This window comes from Ptychodera flava, chromosome 11, assembly GCF_041260155.1.
Source record: "Ptychodera flava strain L36383 chromosome 11, AS_Pfla_20210202, whole genome shotgun sequence".
NCBI classification, from domain to species: domain Eukaryota; kingdom Metazoa; phylum Hemichordata; class Enteropneusta; family Ptychoderidae; genus Ptychodera; species Ptychodera flava.
The window spans coordinates 15,878,309-15,893,860 of NC_091938.1; the positions used below are offsets into that span (position 1 = coordinate 15,878,309).

Sequence of the window (15,552 nt, forward strand, 5' to 3'; positions counted from 1 at the left end):
ATGCAGTTAACCACTCGGAACTCATCTCGGAAATATATGGTCGAACCATTTGCTGTTTTCGCAACGTCGTGTCTACACGTCATAGTCGTGAGTCACACAGCTTCCCAGGCACAGACTGGACTGTTCACCACCGTACTCCGGTTTAATCATAATACTTAGAAGTTGCATGGATCTTACACGCAACTATCGTCAGACAAAGTGGCCTTTTTAAGGAGTAATACTAAGGTTGTATTCCGAGAAGTCAAGATTGTTAGATTCCCATGGCATTGTCAGTATGTCAGGCATTTCAAGTTTGATCATTCAATTCAACAATCATTTTACCGACCATATCTTTAGTCAGTCTTATTTTTTCAAAAGTTCATATGATAACATAACAATACTTGTGACTCTGTGTCTCCCTCAGTGTCTGAACTCCTGAACAAAGATTGCAAGTTTTGCTGTCACTGTTTCATACCCACCCATGTGAAAGTGGTACAGTCCGACAAGGATTTCTTATCACGTGATTTCCTAATTCAAGATGGAGCGAAACTGACAAGGATCTGTCAGGGTGAGTGGAATATTTTTAATGGCATTTTAGAACAGACACGAAGTTTACATGTGGATTGTACAAAGACATTAACCAATGTTTCACATATAGTCTGGGAAACAGCTTTTCTTTTCAGCGACGGATTTCTGTGGCACTTGTTATGCCGGAGTCCATGCCATTACATCGTGTGCAAACTCGACCGAATGCTATTGTTTCAGTAGCCCCGTACATCATGGGTACACTTTACACGTACTCGGATCGAGTATCGCTTTACGAGCGCTCCCTGCGTATGGTCTGTGCATCAATATAGAATTCTGTGAACGAGATGTAAATCGCCAATTCACTTTCAATAATGATTCATGCGCGAATCACACTGGCACTAAATATACTCTTTTACTTGAGTAAACGCATTAAATAAGTTTATTAGATGTAAAATCAAGACTTGTCAGGCAAAATATTATTGTATCCGCTTTGATCGTTGATGTAGTACTATTAGGTGTAGCATAGTCTCATCCCCTGCTTTGATCAACACCCCGTATACATGTACACTGCTCACGGCGTTTGGCTCATATCACCAAACATAGGAACAGACAGATACCATTGTGGCAAACTAACAATGAAATATGCAACCAACCCGATGGTGAAGACAATGTTATCAAAAGGAGGATTTCAGATGTATAACCGAGACACGATAAAAGACGATTGAAGTCACGAATGTCGTGCAACTGATATCTGTGAAGGCAGGACACTTGCATCCAGCCAGTCAGACACTCTTTGCGGGGTTTCATTTGTACCTAGTACCTATTGGAGATTTGATGAAGCCCCTTCCAGTATACCACTGACATCGGCCAAGACTGAATGTGGAAAGACTTACGTTATGAAAAATTTGTCAGATCAAATCATGGTGTTTTATGAAATTCAAGAATTATTTTTTGTTTCTCGTAAATAATGAAAGATTCCTTCATCGGAGTTGTTAAAGATTCTGGGCTTGGTATTGTCTTTCAGTAATGTAGATTTAAAGTTAAGTTTCCTTTTGTTGTCATGGTTACATGGTGAATATATATATATATATATATATATATATATATATATATATATATATATATATATATATATATATATGTGTGTGTGTTCATACATATATTTTTGTAGTTCATATATATATGTAGTTCATATATAATTATACATGTGTGTTAGTTCACATTATTTTCTTTGCCTGTAAAGAATGTAAGTCAGAAAAAGAAGTCAATAGAGTTCTTAACTACGTGAATATAGTCATACATGTACGGTACTTTGGATCAGGGAAATTTACAATATTCTCATTTTAGCAAAAATCTTTTTATTTAATGAGCTCTGTGGCAGCTATATCAAAACAGAACACGTCAGAATAGCCAATTGTCAGAAGATCGATAATGTAATGTGTTATAAATAAATTTCACTGTTTCAAATATAAAGAAATGTAAATTGCAATTGTGTAATTGTAACAAAAGCTAGTACATGTTTTATGTTATGGAAAATATCAATGCACTGCCTTGTTATTCACTTCTGATTTCACCTGGCAAGTAACTTCATTTGATCTTTAACTTAAGTTTTCAGAAATGCCCTCAGGAGGGCACCCTGCCAAACTTGGTCTTTTTTTTGAGACTTTATCATTTCATCGTCACGCATCTGTAGCTTTAGTTAAAATGTTAAATACTTAGGGCATTTTAGATCTCCTTACCTTTATTTCATTGGTGAAAATATTGCAGAGAAATTTCAATAATACTTGAATGGTTAAATGCAAGATATTGTTAAAATGCAAGTAAATGAAAACATTGAAAAAATTGTGTTTCCAAACAAATCTATATGGAAAATCATCAGTGTTTATACAGCCAATGTTAGACTAATAATAGCATAAAGTGCTCAAAGTTTGCAAATGCATCTATAGGAAACCAGAAATTACCGGTACAATGTTAATGTATACAAAATCATCCGCATACTTCACAATGTTCAATGAATGTAACAATTTCTGTAATAAGTTACTGAAATGATCAATCAGTTATTAACTATCAATTATTAATAAATACAGCATTTAATAATTTATTATAATAGTTGGACGTCCAAGAAGGGGCTCTAGAAACATACATTATCCAGTGAATTCTTGACTACATACTTCACCTAGTCACCTAGCAAAGACATCACAGTCGAAACTGCTCGGCTAAATCCCAACCTTTCGAAAAAGGTGGTTCAATAAGTTACACTGCGTTGGAGTTTACGACAAATAACCTGTTTTCTTATCTAGGCCATGCGTCTGGCAGAAACCCAAAAATGACAAATTCTATGAGGAGAATTTATGACTATCAAAGCTTTGCGAAAGCTGACTGAAAAGCTCATAAATGGATTTTTTAGGTCCCTGGTATGACATTTCTAATAGGCAGCTGAACTATTTCAGTTTCTATGCATCCCGTTTCAACATTTTATTTTCCTGTCATTTATTTCTGGATTCTGTCATTATATGTACATGAAAACTTGGCATCCTGCTGATTTAGTATAAATAAAAGGAACTTCAACTTGTAAAAGAGAGAGTTTGATTTATCGGTCAAACACTTCCAGATCGAAACTATAAACAGGCAATCTTTGATTGACAGCAAAGTGTAGTGTATTGACAGTGTTGATGCATTGATTAATTCGTCCTCACTCAGTTTACATTCAGTGTATTCCTGGTGTTTTAAAACTACTGATCCTGTTTTAAGTGTCTCATAGTTCTCATACTAAAGATTTTCCTTTCAGACTCTTGTAATTGTTTGTTCTCTGTGTCCCAACTCAAAGCCTGTGAATGTGTGATTTACAAATCATGACCCCGACTGCGATCCCCAGCTGGTTGACCAACAGAAAGGTTAGCGACTCAATCAAGCAGACATATGCTGGATCTCTGACTTATTTGCTCTTGATGAGCGTAGATTTGGTGTGTTTTAAAGTGAATTCAGGCCGCCTAAAAAGGCTAATACATGGTTGCATTTGGCTGTTTTTCTCTTCTTTGGAAATGGCATAGAATTTCTGGTGCTAGGTAGCAAAATTGAAATGTAGAAATATGCGAATATATAGGCTCACATTATTTTTCTGAATGTGGGGTAGGGTGCTCAGGTGTCATTTGTCTTGTTTGTGGCAAATACGGTAAAATTTATGGATACAATATTTTGGTTTGTTTATTATTTTCAATATATTTCATTTTGTCATTGCATGTACCAGTTCATGTACGACAATATTGAAGACCTCACAGCATCAAGGTTATGTCTTATTTTTGCTTTTAAGCATTTCTATCACACGTAGGTCTAACAACCATGTAGGGAATAGAGTTCTAAGATTTTGAAGTCCGTAACTATGATAATACAAAAACCCAAATTTTGTATACGTAATGTCAAACAACAAAACTCAATATCTGTCAATGTTATTCACGGCAAACCACACAAGTGATGCCAAGTTCCCTGTTACAAATACATGTAATTGGGCGGTATTGGTGTAAGCGTTTGACTACAATTAGCATAGCATTAGCAATGAAAAGGTTTCCTTATCTTACATCACGAAACATTCGCTTTCAGTCTCTGAGTAGATAATGTGTACGTATGATAAATATCATCCATTGATACTTGGTTTCAAAATGACGGATGATAGCTGGACGGTTTTGAGATGGCAGCTGATAATACCTGTAATGATCATTGCTAGATGTGATAGGCCATATCTAAGATGCAATAGGCCACAATATTACGTGCAGAAGATGCATGTGTTGGCCAGGGAGACAGATCCATTAGGTGGTAATGGTTTTGCATAATTGCTCATGAACACAGACGTTCTATTCAGTAAATGGGTATGTGCTGTAGCTTTTTATCCACGAATAGAAATTGTAATCATTGCGTGAAAATCAGACAATACCACATACTTACAAAGGCTTTTAATACCCAGGAGAAGCCATCGGAATAGACTTTCCCCAAGTCTGTGGGCTTATATATAAAAACAGAATAAATTAAAGGAATAAACTTCAGCATTAGGCTGGTTCTTAAGTAGTTTGATGTCGTGTGGATCTTTGGATGAATGCGATTGCCAGCGAGTAACTGCTGCTGAGTAAAGCCAAGCGACCGGGGCCAGTCTACAATTGGAAGTGAAAATAGGCAATTGTAAATAACATGTGGGTGTGTCCTGAAGGTGATATTTTGATACCCAGTGCTGGTAGCTAAGCTCAGGCATATAGAAATGGTGATCATTTTTTAAAATACCCAACAACGGCAAAGGCTTTTATACAAGACAAGTCATCGGAAATAAAAATGGCTCATATCATATAGTAGGATTGTACGGTACCCAACTAAGTAGTGATTTCCTCTAGAATGTTTTACCACAATTGTGACCCGGTTAACTACTTGTCATGCCTGGCAGTTATATCATTTTCATTCTCTATCTTCATCAGCCTATCAGAATAAAATTGTATTGCAAAGTAGCTCTTTCCCAATCACTTTCATGACCACAAAATTTAAAGGAATTTATCATCTTCTTGTTATTTGGCTCAGACTGTTAAGACAACAATGAAGAGATTATCATGGGTGTACACTGTAATTTGTATCTACTTATGCTGTTTATTGAAAGTCTAAATGATCAATAGATGAAGATTTTTAACAATGAAGTGTTAATTGTCCATACAGTGAACTTTGAACCATTAATGGCCTTATTAAAGTTTTACACAGGCTCAAACATGCCTACCCCAACATTTTTCCAGTTCACTGAATCACATGGCTGTCCAACATACAAAGATGTGAACTTGTACTTCTGCAAGAAATCTATAGAGAAAGTCAAAGAAATTATGGGAAAACAGTGGTATGATAAACCATATCTACAATGTACATTTTTGTAAACTGAAAAAAAAATCAAATTAGTATGTATTCTTCTCTCAGTCCTACCTTCATTATACCGGTACTCGCAGGTTTTGAAGTTGTATATTATTTATGGAGGATTATATGTAAATAAAGGTGTTCGGATCTTTTGATCCTGTTTATAAATATAAGGAAATCAAGTAACAACTTTGCTAGCCAATGGTGTTTATAATAATTTGAGCCATTAGTTTGGGAGACTAACCTAACAAAGCTGTGTGAACTGGACAGTAAAGAAACTAGGTCTGTTGTTAAAATTTTTTTGAAATTTGTATAGAAATGAAATTCATTGAATTATTTTATGTATTTTGTGAGAGGAAAATTCATTGTATACACTGTACTTTTTGCTGTAAGCAACCTATCAAATTATAAGAAAATGTAAATTTTGTGATATATAATTTCTTCAAACAACTAATTTCAACATCTTATATTATGTGATTGTTTTTGTAGAACAAGTATGATGCATACGTATGAGTTTCGCATTCTTCTCGTGAGAAGTGCAATTCATCATGGCATGCAAACTTTATCCCAGAGTTCTCGTTATTGTGGATACAGTTTAGCAACAGCTATGTCCTTAGTTGCAGATACTTATCTGGATGAAAAATTGCAAATAACATCAAACCTCAGGAGGCATCAGTTTGTAAAATGCTGATAAATTGCATCACTACTTACAGGTAGAGCATTTTCCATACAGTGTGATTTAATAAGCAGTTTACTCAAGGTTGCTACAAATGGTTCTTGATGAATTATTGATCTTAATATTCAACGAGATAATTACAGATGATTAGACGGAGGCTTTAGATATCGTGGCTGGCAATTAAACAGCTGATAAATACATTAATGCAATGGACAATACCTGGGCTTGTACAAGAATCAGCTATTCTCAATCTTTGCAGCAAGTCACATTTCTTGGACTTCAGTACCTTAAAATATTTCTTCAGAAGCGAGGGATTCAGATTTCATTTCTTTGTAATGTTAATGTGTACAAATTTGACTTGCTGTTCTGTGCCTAGGTTGTATTTGTCTGAGGACAATGGTTTTAAAGGGACTATGGCACACAGTAGTACCAGGGCATGAGGTGACAGTACCTGTAGGGTACTAGGCATATATGCATAGTACCATATTTTATAACTAAGGTTGGAGTAAGCAAAAATACTGCTACACAAGATAGCCAGTAAGGAACATACAGTTTAACAAAAGATTAGCCAAGGCTGACCACAATATAAACGAGATCAAATAAGCTTTATTTCAATGGAGATGTTTGGCATATACAATGCAGAGTAACATTTGAGGTACTGTGATGAGAAAACCAGTGTGTGTATATACTGTTACTATATTCTGACGCACCACAGAAACAAGGCCAAGGTTGGTGAGTCAAAACAAATGGTCCGCAAGAACAAAACAGCATTTCAGTCGTAAATGTTACCCGGTGACTCATATTGGCAAAAAAAATTTGTATCTTTCCTCCTCGACCTAAATACAAAGTACTAGTGCTGTGTAAAACATATGATGTCAAATTCAAGCAAATATACTTTACAAGTTCCTCTCATAATGGATTAACATAGGCCATAAAACACATCTGAATAAATTGGTAAGCATCACTTTATTAAATTTGAAATCTGCAATTGAAATTTACAGTACATATTTCATTTCTCTCTATCAACAGTAATATCTCAAATCTGCAATAGCCAAAAAAGGTAGTTCAGACATCTTGGATTTATATAGTTTAAAAGATCATACGAAAAGACCTAATGCGGTTTATTATAACGTTATTGAGTACCTTTTGCCTGTTTGAGTTTCAGAAACATGCACTAAATATTTGTTCCCTATTAAAAATGATTCCAAGCAATCAATCTCTTTACGGGCTGTTTGCATAATTAGTTTGGCAGTAACTAATGTGAGCCTCTTGTAATACAGCAAACATGGTGACTGACTGCATCACTTGGCAAATGTAATTAAGTAAAATGTGTTGGTCACATGGTACTGCCTTGTCTGGAAAAATGAAAACAGACAGGTAACAGTGGCTGGTGTGTCGTAGTCAAGTGGAAATGGAAATGTGAGAGCCGTAACTACCCATGGTTAATTACTCATGCAATCACTGTGATAAATTCTGACTTGCAGAAATTGAATATGATGTTGAATCAGTGCGCGTTCTGAAATCATTGTGTGTGTGTGTACACCTACATTTGAATCTAATATGAAGTGATTCTTATCTCCTGAAGCATGAATAATGTATAGTATTGTATACCTGCCGTGTAATGTTCAATGCACATAAAAATTCAAACCAACGCCAATTTTGTCCCTTGCACAATGGCGTCTATGTTGGATTATTTTCTTTGAGTAATGATAGGCTCAGATATTTATTTAAATTGTTGCATTGTGATAATAATTTAGTCTCTTATTGACAACATTTTATTCATATCTATTCTATACTTATGTGTGTGTGTGTATATATATATATATATATATATATATATATATATTTATATATATATATATATATATATATATATATATATATATATATGTGTGTGTGTGTGTGTGTGTGTGTGTGTGTGTGTGTGTGTGTGTGTGTGTGTGTGTGTGTGTGTGTGTATGTATGTAGGTGTGTATATATTTATACTTAATAAGACTGATAAATTGATAAACATAGATATACCGGTATATGGGTTTCATGAAACAAAATTTTTTCTGTGAAAAACACGTTACTTTGTTATTCAAGGAAGTGCATTATTGATTATTATCATTCCAATATCACATTTTCATGAAAATGAGTCAATATAGATGTTATGTTATGACATTATTTATGTCATTGAATTATAAAATTATAAAATATGCTCTATATCAGGGGTTTCATTAAGTTTTGAAGTAGGGGGCAAGAATGGAAAAGTAGGCGGCTTGCAGCTGCCATAACCACAGAGCAGTTGTCGTCGGGGGAGGGTCCGGGAGGGGGTGTCCCCCTTCCCGGCCGAAGGCCGGAAACCCTGAAAAATGAGCTAAAATTTACTTTTTACAGCTCACAGTCACTTGAATTTCTAGTATTTTCAGGAGAATTGTCAGCAGTGTTCCAGGTCAATTTGTGTTCATATCATAAAAGCCATTTTCCTGGGAGATTAGGCCTAAATATGATAATTCATAATTAAAAATGATAAAATGTGGTAATGTTGACGATAATTTGAACAAAGAAAACAAGTCTTTAGAGCCTCTATGCTTTTAGGAGGTAAACTATAATAATTCACTATTATTAATGATATAAATTTGATATGTAGATGATATTATACAGTGTTACATCTAGACAGGGGGATAGGGGATTCCCCCTCTGTTGAAATGTTGGCAACCCAATTAATTTGTCAAGGGGACCACTCCCCCACTTCCATGAAATGTTGCCAGTCACAACTTAAAGGTACAAGTAGAACACATGAACTGATGAAATGCCCCCGAAATTTTCCGGTAAAGGGGGAAAATCCCCTTTATTGATGCCATCCTGGATGAAACACTCATAATGTTATGCTTGAAATTAAGAACCCTGATGTTTGGCATGGAAATCTGTAGATGAAGAACTTTGATACCACTGGGGAGGTATAACGAATAATGATAAAAAATGACAATCATTACCATATTTCGCAAAGAGAATCAAAGACCCTCAAGGTTATTTGACTATATGGGTATGCAAAGTAAGAACCTTGATATAGGATATGAAAATTTGTACGTTCAGAAACTCACATTTTGATTTCACCAGACGATCGCTTTTGAAGTAAATTTAGAGGTCTGATTGTATTGTAACCACTCTGGGCGACGTTCTTATTGGCGTCGATAGACCGAAGAGCAGTACATATACGTCCAGCTGGTTATACTCCTTCACAATTACGCCTACCGCAGTGCAACGCACATCGGCTTACTAAAATTCCAACTGTAATCGGAAAGTTTTTCGTGAGAAAAAAATCATCTCATTGCCTTCGAAAACAGTTTGAATCCACGTAATTATCCTTCTCTTGTTTCTTGGTCCACTTCAAAACCGAGGATCGTACAGCGAAGCTTGACCTTGCGATCGCTTCCGTCTTCATTTGTTCATCGACCATTTTGAGTTGAGCTAACGACGGCCGACAGGTGTAGTATGCACGTTTTCATTAGCGTATATGAAGGTCACCAAATAGGAATCAGCAATTCAGGTAGCCAATAGAATTGCAATTCCGAATTTTATTGAGGCAGTATACGCAAGACCGTGCTGCATCGTAGTACAAGGCGATCGTAAGTAGTCGCTCGTCTTCTAAATTTTGTTTCACATAAAAGTCGTTGAAAGTTTGATTAAACAGCTTGTGAAACTTGTCCGTATCATTTCAGAAGGTAAAAAATATTTTAGCTATGAAAGAGTTCAAATTTCCAAAAAAAATAGCCGGCGAAATCGTGAGAGTAACCGGTCAATTTCGCCGGCTGCCGGCTCTTAATGAAACCCCTGTATATAATTGCATTTGAGCTTCATTGATTCTGTGCTGTTATTAATCAATTTATTTTGTCATTTATGTTCTTGAAGGAAGGTTGTGTTTGCAGGAAAGGAGGGTTGCATTATATGATTGATACTGCCATTAAAATTATGCTTTTTGTCAGATCCTACCTTTGAAATTTCAAATTATTTCCTTCAGAAATATCAATAAGATGCACAAATCTGTGTTTCTTTTGGTTCTGTTTTTGTGATAGAACACACACCCTATCTTGTCTATTCCCAAGGGTACATGCTGCACTGAACAAACGTCTCATGCAGGTGTTCTATTTTTACAGCATCAGTATTCAAAATCTTGAACTCTGAAGGCCAAAATGTGTACTAGAAGATTCCTAAACTACGTCATCACTTTGTTTTGAGTAATCTTAAATCCTTCCATCAGCTTTCTTACATTATGTGTCTCTAAGTTGCATTAGCTGAAGTGTGGAGAACTGATCACTCAAGTAATTCTGATCTAAATGGATAAAAAATGCTTTAGAAAAAAAAATGTGAAAGGTATTTTCATCTCAGTGACACCTGAATAATAATTTCATGGATATCTTTTCTGCTGATAAAATTTTTCTTTATACTGGTAATACAGGGCTTGAAAGACTGAATTTTAACTATTCTTGTTGTCATCAGTCATGTGTTTGTATGCAAGTCACCAAAAGAGGAAAGATATGGTTGAAATCCAGATATAAATTCAACTTGTGCAATTGCCGTATTCCAAAAATCATTGTCAAAACTCTTTTCATGTTAAAATAATTGTAAGTATTAAGCTGAAGAAAATATTCTGTAAACTATCTTTCAATGTCTTCAGTTTTGCCTGTTAAAAATCAAGCAGAACATGCAGATGTCATATTTTGATGTTCATGTCTGCCATAGAGCTTCAAATTTTCAATGCCCCAAAATTTTGGCTATGCATGCAGTACTCATACATGTATACAGGCTATGGACAGAGGAACAGGGGTCAAGTAAGGTCACCGGAGGTCTATGATAATCCAAGTGTTTATTCAATGGCCAAGACATACAGGTATACCTTGTACACATATCTTTGACCTCTGGCTTGCTTCTTACAAAAGAAACTTCTCAGGATGTGTTTATGTAGGTAACACAGTAACCAAGCATAGGCATTGGCAGTCTTCATTTGTTTGTCAATCTGTCCGTTGGGTTGAGGAGGAAGGGTACAGTTGACACCTCTTTTGTTTAGGGTACCAACTCTCAGATTACATAGAAACACGCAAAGAAATAGATGATGGTTAGGTTGGTGTTTGACCTTTATTCTGAAAATGAAATTGAGAATGACGTTTTGTTGTTATTCAATTATGGCTTATTCATTTGTAAAGTCATGACTATTCAAACTCTGTGACAAGAGGTCATTAGAGACAGTGACCCCTTTCCTGCTAGGTTCATTTCTCAGGTCCAGATCACGGAAAAGCATAGAACATCGTTCCAAATAAAATGGTTTTGACAGACTTGACATGTTAGAGAGGACGTACATGAATGACGTTTTTACAGACATGACTACTGAAAGATCTCGATAAATAAATGGAATGAGGCATTTTCACTGACTTGTTTTGTAAGGACGTTAATCCATAAACATGGTGATTTTACCAACTTGACCTCACATGTGATCTTGTGTGTAGCAGTTTGTTGTGTGCTAATGTTTACTGATTCAGGAATGTATAAATAGTGTAAACAGTGGGCAGCTGTCTAAAAGAGCCGGTTGTCAGCTAAAATTTGCTGGTTACAAAATTTATTCATTTATTAGAAAATAAGGACATTTTGTACAAACTTGATGTACTCACACACTACTTGTAAGTGCCTTTACTCTTATTGTTGCCACCTGTAACCAAAATTTTCAACATTCCCATTCACACTTGACCTAGAAGGTGTTAATTGAAATGTTCTTTCATTAACATCTCATATTAGCTCCCTATAAATGGAATCAACAAATCAAGATATTTTATTGGTTGAAACAGACTGTGTGACTACGCAGTGCTACTTTTAATGTCCATGACCAGGCAGGCTCTACATTGCATGGAACGTGTACTGTGGGCCAGTATATAGTATCACATTAATCTGCAAGGTGCTAATGCAGTCCTGTTGAGTATGATCTCATGATATGATTTCGTTATGAAGTTGTTGATTTTACTTGGTACAACCTTCAGTGATAAAGGAAATACACAGTTTATTATTAGAAATAATATAATTATTTCTTTTTATCATCATAAGTATTCATAAACACTCATTTTAGTAGGTGTGAATGAGTAGAACCCATGAGCACATTGTAACCACACCAGTATATCTGTTCGTCCCTAGATCCATGTGTGTAATACGTGTGTAATGTCCTGTATTATTTCAGACAACTGAACCAGAATTAATTTATTAACAGCAACATCACATACTTTACAAAAAGCAGCAATAATTTGCAAAGCTAATAATTTGTGTTTCAAATTACTTCAGGGAGAAGACTAGGCATTGTGTAAATGTTTATTGAACATACCAGGTAATGAAAACATTATGAAAGTTACAGCTATTGTCTTGTTCAAGACAATTAATTGACAAGTATATGTGAAGTAACACATAGTTTACCAGACATTGACAGTGAGATAGAAGAGACCTAACCGACATAATGCCTGCAGCAACTCTTGAATTAAATCAATATTAAAATACAAAACATTGCATGGCAGGATAAGGAAATTATGCACAATGCATACAGTTTTGGAAACTTGCTGTCCAATTCCAGTGTTAAACAACATATTTTCAAACTACTCAGACCTTCTATCATAATAACCCAGGCTTCATCCCAGATTTCACAGACTTCCCAGTACAGGGTATATGACATTTGATACTCACTAATAGGCCTCAATATTTCCTCTTCCCCATATCTGTAATGGTGGAAATCTGCCCAGGGTAAGTTCCAAAAATAAATTCCATGCAGAAAAGCTCATTTGAATCTCCTTTTGCCACAGTAGCATGATTTTCAATCTGCCTTGCTAGCTGTGTACCTGTAGCAAAATGTATGAAGATCAACATGTGAAAATTTTTTGGCTTTAAGATGAGAAACATGAAAGTCACCAGGTACCTAAATAATTTGTATGAGTCAAGGACAGATTGATAGAGTTTATATATACAGTGTCTATATATGTTGGTATATATTCCTGAATGCAAATTTGTTTTCACAACATGGTATTCAACAAATACATGTATAGGTTTAAAGGTATACTGTCACCTGTTCCAATTTTGCCACAGTTACCATGGAAATAGAAAATCTAACCAATCACAGATTTTAAGCGGGTGGCCGCTTTTTAAAAACAGCGCCCTCACATGGGCATTTTGAATACCAAGGAACGCCCCTTTGACCATATATGGACATATTTAGATTACAAGTGACTGTATACCTTTAAATGTAAGATTTGTGCATATAGACATTATTATGCCTGTCCATGTGTTCAGTGCCATACCTTATTTTAGCATCATCCATCAGAGGATGGTTAGTTTCTGCATTACCGGTACTCTCATTGAATTTATAATTGAAAATTTCCATGTTATTCATTATGACATAATTAAGTACCGGTATAATTAATATTTTTTTGATGTATCTCTATGAAGATATTACAGAAATCTCATTTAAGATATTTTGACCCATACCCACTGTATAATGTAATTTTAGGAATTTCTGATGAAGTTCCAGAAGGCTGTGAAAGCAAGAGTGTTTCAATCTGATTTTCATGCCATTAATTTTATTAGGTGGCTATACAGAAAGTGTGTAAAAATATCATGTTTGCTGCGACATGTTCATCTACCAGCACTTGTGTCAGAAGTTATTGCAGGCTGATTAATAGACACACGCCCCATTTCCAGACCGGCCGACAATATCAGGGTTATATTGTAACATACACTGGTATTATTGTAGGTGTTCTTCCGGCCAAAGTGAAGCCATAGATACTGATTGCATTACATGTATAAGATTTGTAACTAAATTTTTCCTTGTCGACTACAGTCAGCAAAGACAAATGTTGGCAAAATCAAGAAATACATGTAGCAAACTTTGCTACAGTAGCTCTTAAAAAGAGACAATTGCTGGAACTGTTTTTGTTCATGAAAAAAGTACAATTTTTTTCCCCTTTGCCCTAATGTAGATTAGCCTTGCAACCAAAATGCATTGTGTTCCTATATTGTGCATAATCTTGCTCTTGACAACTGAATTCCAGTCTCAACTTAAAAGGCCAGTAGATGCAACCTTTGATGATTTTTTTCACAAATTTTTGTTTTGTTCGTCAGTTGCAAGTTCTTGTTCACCATCCTCGAAGCATATTGAAACACCCACTACGTACGGTAGCTTGTCAACACAGCAACTAAACATGTAGAATGGACTGTTATTGTTTACATTTGACTTGTAAATAAGACCAGAATTCACTTGCCAACAATAACATCACAGTCTACACATGCACAGACTGTAATGACAAGCTGAATACTGTGTATCGCAACATGCTTTGGGGAGTATAATACTAGTAAGAAATTTTAGTAATTGAAAAAAGTTACAGGCCCTTTAAACTCATACGTGAACAATACTGTTATTGATAAAAACATATTTTTCACATTTTCTGATTCATCTTAAACAGGCTTCACACTTGAATACAGAATACAAATACCAAATCTTTGGAAACAAATTCCTGTAGTCTTCAGTTAAGGACTCAAAAACTGATTCTGTAGTCAGTACATGTTTTCCTGCTCTTTGACAAACTGTTGTGAAGTGTGGTTGCAATGACCTGTAGATTGTTGATAATTCTGCCCGTGATCTGGACTCGAACTCTGGCCTTTTTAGAAACTTCCCAGAAGCAGTTAATAGCATGAAAGTGACACCTTGCTTCATACACTAAGGAAATTGCATCATTTCATACAGGTACTAGGTAATCTGAACTTTTCAAAGAATGGAATAACCATACAAATAACATCCACCAGCATGAACAGTGGGGTATTGTTGTATACCATCTGAAGTAACAGTTCAGTGTCAGGGGTCCTAAAAATATCTATTCACATACAAGTACTTACAGCTATCCCAGATTGCATCATGTTGCAGCTCATTCATACCCCTTTGTCGACCACACAATATGCATTGTTTCTGGCCACACTGGTTCAGCAAACAACCGTTTGACATCTGATCAGGTTGCTGACCTCTTTTGTGTAACTCTAGTCCTCAAACAGCTCTTTCATCTTGGATATACTGATACATGTAGACATAGGGCGAGGCGCTCAAGAATTTTCAGTTGTTTCTTTGAAAGTGCTCCTAGTTTTTGTGTGCTGCTGTGGGGTTTTTACCACTAGAGGCGTTTTTTAAAGCATCGGTAAGTTTCTTCATGGATATGTCTCCTCTGTAAACTGTCACTAGGGTGTATAGTGTTTGTTGACATCCCGTGCTCAGAGTACTACAAGGCCCAGCTACTGTTTGCCCCTGGACTTTAATTCCTGTTTCATGCAAATGATGTGGTGAGAAGTTACTGTACGGTACATATGGCAAACATCTATGACAAACATCGGTGCAGTAGTGTATTTAAAAATGACGCGCCATCTTTTGTCAGCTATATAGATATGATCACTCCTGAAGTGTACCCATTTTGGTAACCATCACTAGCATCACAACTTGCCCT

The 15,552-nt window shown here is 35.7% G+C and overlaps 1 protein-coding gene across 2 annotated transcripts in view; it reads left to right on the forward strand.

The window, feature by feature from the left end:
- Positions 1-94: 94 nt before the first annotated feature.
- The window catches only part of LOC139143629 (MAGUK p55 subfamily member 7-like), a 65,690-nt gene continuing 50,232 nt past the window's right edge, over positions 95-15,552 (forward strand). Inside the window, exons 1-2 of one of the 2 annotated variants that reach the window (XM_070714118.1) lie at positions 95-225; positions 404-547. The gene's annotated coding sequence lies outside the window, so the exon portion shown is untranslated. Of the gene's footprint in view, positions 226-403; positions 548-15,060; positions 15,250-15,552 lie in introns of those variants that run through there. The other variant, XM_070714119.1, reaches the window with a different exon arrangement.